This window comes from Fimicolochytrium jonesii (assembly GCF_025526975.1).
Source record: "Fimicolochytrium jonesii strain JEL569 chromosome Unknown EV422scaffold_13, whole genome shotgun sequence".
Lineage (NCBI taxonomy): Eukaryota > Fungi > Chytridiomycota > Chytridiomycetes > Spizellomycetales > Powellomycetaceae > Fimicolochytrium > Fimicolochytrium jonesii.
Genome location: NW_026515680.1, coordinates 483,437 through 488,536, shown reverse-complemented (window position 1 = coordinate 488,536; position 5,100 = coordinate 483,437). Strand labels below are relative to the sequence as shown.

The window sequence follows — 5,100 nt, the reverse complement described above, 5'->3', positions numbered from 1 at the left end:
GGATGAATGCCAGTACTTCTGTGGCTCGGGTAGCTTATTTTGTTGGAAAGGGCGCTCTGGACTCCTTGGAGAGCGTGCAGCCTTTGCAGATGTGACCTTCAGGGAGTCCAGTGACTCTGATATTGTGTTGGTAGCAGTTGGTGAGCTTCTGAACGTCTTGAGCATTCAGATGACCGAGTCTCTGATGCCAAATATGGAAGGAACTGCTGTGAACTACTCCTGCGTAGTAGGCATGCTCAGGTATAGCTTGAGCCTTCATGGGCTAGAGCACCATCTATGATCTTGATTGTGCGTTCTGCACTTGAGCACTCGACTTGTGCTCCAATCTCAGGCAGCTGGGCTACTGAGATGCGGGTCTTTTCGAGTTTGAGAACAAACCATTTGGTCTTATGACTATGATTTAGACATGGTGTTCTTGATGGCCAGACTTCTAAATAAAGAAGCTAGGTGCAAGAGAACTCCAAACCAGTCAGATTGACTGGAAAAGCGTTCTTTGGGGATGGTGGGCGCCAGCAGGAGGCCGGGGTCTCAGCCAGGTTCGCCAGGAAGAAGGGAAAGTGTTATCAATGTGGCATTGAAGGGCATTGGAAGAACAAGTGCAAGAAGCTCAAATGAGAGCTAGCTCAAGCCCACAATGCAAATCAAGTTGAGTCACAGCAGGCTAGCCAAGAAACCGTGTTCCTCTTCCTAAACGCAATGAAATCAGCCCGGAACACTGGATTATCAATCCAGGAGCTTCCTCTCACATGACACATGTCAATGAATGGCTGCACAACTGCATGACGCTGGACACTGAGATCCAGGTCCAGCTAGCTGACAACCGGTCAGTTTGCTGTGGGTACCATCAAACTTCTCGGGCGAGCTGATTCTTGGCTCCAGAGCAGGGTTGGTGACTTGGGGGCGGGTGTACGTATCGGCTTGAACCTGGGCGGCGATGCTCTGGGCAGCTTGTGCGTCGGCTTGGGCTTGCGCTAGGTTGGCCTGCAAGTTGGCGTTTTGGCTTTGCAAGGCGGCGATGGCTTGGCACATATCGTTCCATTGCTCGGCGGTGAAAGGTACGGATTCGGGTTGGGACATGGCGAAAAAGGTTTGTCGGATGCAGGGCTGGACGGGTTCTGAACTTCGCAGTGTTGCAGCAGATCAAACTCTTATGATCTCGACGACTGAGGCGGAAGCGAAGTAGAGAAGACAAGGCGAGAGCGATGGGCGACAGGAGATTGTATTGGCGAAACAAGAGACAAGGACCAGAACAAGAGATGAGAAGAACTGGTGTTGATCTGCTGGGGAGGAAGGCAATGGACGAAGAGAGGCCGGCTATTTATAGATAGACAACCCAGCAGATCAAAGAACAACAACAACAACAAGAGAGGACTGGGGGGGGCGCCAGCTATGCTCCTAGAGTGGCCGTGGCGAGCGTAGAGGGCATTGCTACAGCTGCTGGTTATGGAGAAGTAGTGGGAGGTGTGGAGAAGCCGTGGGGGGATTGGCAAAATGAAAGGAGAGAGGAGGAGTGGCGAGTATTGCGGGAGGATTGGCGAAATGAGAGGAGAGAGGAGGAGTGGCGATATTGCGGGAGGATTGGCGAAATGAGAGGAGAGAGGGGGAGTGGCATTGACATTGACATTGACACTGACATTGACACAGACATTGACACTGACATTGACATTGGCGTTTGACATTGGCGGCTCTCAGTGTGCTGTCATGAGGTAAGCTTATGGTATGGGCGCGTCGTCCATAACAGGCTATGCTGGAGGAGCTGTAGCCAAACCTTTCCTCGTCTTTTCTTGAGAACCACTGCATAGGCTATGTATCCAAGCACTCTGAGGTGAAGACGGGTGGGCTTGCGACCAAAGAATGCTTCATATGGTATCTTGAAGTTGTCTTTCGAATATGCCCGGGTGCAAGGAGGGCGTCTGCCCAATATTTATGTCCAAGACCAGCCTGGGTGAGTAGGCACCGTGCAACCTCAGTCAGAGTGCGGTTCATGCCTTCCGCTACACCATTCAGCTGTGGAATGTTGGTAGCAGCGCGCTGGTGTTGTATTCCAGCCCTTCTGAGGGCGATGGTGAACTGGGTGGATTTGTATTTGCGTCCTTTGTCAGATCTGAGGACTTTGATTGGCATCCCAGTCTGCTTCTGTATAAGAGCCTTGTACTGTTCCCATGCGTCAAAGGTTCTTCACTTGTTATCAATGAGTAATGCAAAATAGGTGCAGCCGCCAAAGGTAAACATCCTTATGGGCCCACAGAAGTCAGTGTAGATGAATGCCAATACTTCTGTGGCTCAGGTAGCTTGTTTCTTTGGAAAGGGAGCTCTGGACTCCTTGGAACGCGTGCAGACTTTGCAGATGTGACCTTCAGGGAGTCCAGTGACTCTGATATTGTGTTGGTAGCAGTTGGTGAGCTTCTGAACGTCTTGAGCATTCAGATGACTGAGTCTCTGATGCCAAATATGGAAGGAACTGCTGTGAAGTACTCCTGCTTAGTAGGCGTGCTCAGGTATAGCTTGAGCCTTCATGGGCTAGAGCATCATCTATGATCTTGATTGTGCGTTCTGCACTTGAGCACTCAACTTGTGCTCCAATCCCAGGCAGCTGGGCTACTGAGATGCGGGTCTTTTTGAGTTTGGGAACAAACCATTCGGTCTTATGACTATGACTTAGACATGGTGTTCTTGATGGCCAGACTTCTAAATAGAGAAGCTAGGTGCAAGAGAACTCCAAACCAGTCAGATTGACTGGAAAAGCGTTCATTGGGGATGGTGGGCGCCAGCAGGAGGCCAGGGTCTCAGCCAGGTTCGCCAGGAAGAAGGGAAAGTGTTATCAATGTGGCATTGAAAGGCATTGGAAGAACAAGTGCAAGAAGCTCAAATGAGAGCTAGCTCAAGCCCACAATGCAAATCAAGTTGAGTCACAGCAGGCTAGCCAAGGAACCGTGTTCCTCTTCCTAAACGCAGTGAAATCAGCCCGGAACGCTGGATTACCAATTCAGGAGCTTCCTGTCACATGACACATGTCAATGAATGGCTGCACAACTGGATGACGCTGGACAATGAGATCCAGGTCCAGCTAGCTGACAACCGGTCAGTTCTAGCCATTGGAATGGACTTCATTACGATCACAACACACAGGGAGCATGCTGGCACCCTTCGAAACATCTGGTTTGTTCCCTAACTTGAAAAGAACCTCATCTCAGTAGCCCAGCTCACTGAGGACGGAGCACAAGTCGAGTTCTCGAGTGCAGTGTGCGCAATGAAGACCGGAGATAGTGCTCTCGCCTTCAGAGCTCTCAAAGGGAACGGGCTGCGTGTCGGGGATATCTCATCTTCACTTGTATTTCATATCATACCTCTTTACTTCTATTTGATCCAAGACCCGGGCTGGCCACCCGAGCTCTCGGTGATACATTACATAAGGCGCCAAGCCTCACTGAAGCCCCGCAAGCCCCACTGCCAACGCCATAGCCTTTACTATGGCAGAGTACGCTCCTACGCTCACTACCTACCTCAAGGGTACTGCTCTCGAGTGGTACAACACGACTTACGCCACCGGCGCCCCCGCGAGTTGGACAGCTTTTCAAACGGCTCTTGTTGCTCACTTTTATCCTCGCAACTTGCGTAATACTATTGAGCTCAAGCTCTCCGGCCTCAAGCTCGGTGACTCTCTCGAAAAAAATATCAAGGAGTTTCAAGACACCAATAATGAGCTCGAAGCCGCTCATCGTCTCGATAACACTCAAGGCACCATTCCCCTTATCGATCAGATTCGATACTTCAAGGCCGGTCTTCTCAAGAATACAGTAATCGGTCATTATCTCGCTGAAGCCGTTACGAACTTCGAAGTCTCAAGCACTACCAACATCAACACCCCTATCACTCTCGATCAAGCTATCACTGCAGCCCGTCGAGCTCATGTGGCTCATGGGTTCACTGACGGCAACCAAGCCAATACACCTCGTCCAATTGCCTCGGCAACAAGTGCTCATGGCGTCCGTGGAGCCAGTCGCGGTCGAGGTAGTCAAGGCGGTGGTCGTGGCGGACGATTTGCCCCTTACACCAATCCTCGAATTACGGAATTTGAGCAAGACTTAGATGATATGACCTCTGGGCTTAATGCCCTTGGTACGTCATACTATCCCCCTGGAGTGAGACGTCTCACTACAGGTCAAGTTCCCTACCAACATCAACAGCCCTTTTGTCGACGTGGACAATGGCAAACTACTCACGTTCCTCGTCAACGTCCAACGACTCCTTGTCCCCTTTGTAACAAAATGAGACATTGGAGAGTTGAATGCTGGTCAAATCCCGAAAATTGACCGCAAGGCTCGCAAACCCAGAACCGACGCGGTGGTTTTCGACAGCGCGGTCGTGGCGCTCAAACTCCGCAGCGCAGTCGCCAACCTAATCAACAACAAGGTTCAGCCCATCAGGTTGATGCTGGGTCACGCATTACGGAAATTCTGGGTGACGCCGTCAACTCTGCGAATACTACGAATACTACTACAAATCAATCTTCGAGTTTTTTCCAAGGTCGATAGAGCCCCTCGGTAGCTCTGCTCAGCCTACAACATACGATCCTACCGATAAACCTGCCTTCGAACCACTGTCTGCTGTACTCTGGGTCTCTCATTGTCGCATCGGAAACAAGTTTGCTTGTGTTCTTTTCGATAGCGGCGCAACTGGGTTATTCCTTGATAAGGCATTCGTTGAGAAGCACAAATTTCCCAAGAAACGTATCGAACCGAAGCAGATATGGCTGGCCGACAAAGAATCATACATGATTCTCGACACGGTCGTTTCGGAAAAGTTAGATCTATGGGATCTCAAATCTCAGTCCCTTTTCTTTGTTGGACAACTTCCCTGGCTAGTCGATAATCTGGCTTACGACGCTATTATTGGAATGCCTTTCTGGCTTTTCTTTAATTACGCTGAACAATTCTCGATGAGTACCTTACCTATCCTTTGCTGGACCACTTACGGCCCTATACCAAACGCACCGCAGTCTGTCACCATCTGTAACGGGAACACACACATCTTGGCTTAGTGGTTAAGACACCTGGCTCTCACCCAGGTGGCGTGGGATCGATTCCTACCTTCCCCAAA

At 50.4% G+C, this 5,100-nt stretch overlaps 1 pseudogene across 1 annotated transcript; it reads left to right on the top strand.

Annotated features, from left to right (window-relative positions):
• The first annotated feature begins 5,032 nt into the window (after window positions 1-5,032).
• On the top strand, window positions 5,033-5,100 carry EV422DRAFT_t82 (annotated as a pseudogene). The gene has a single exon. The product of its transcript is annotated as a tRNA-OTHER (tRNA).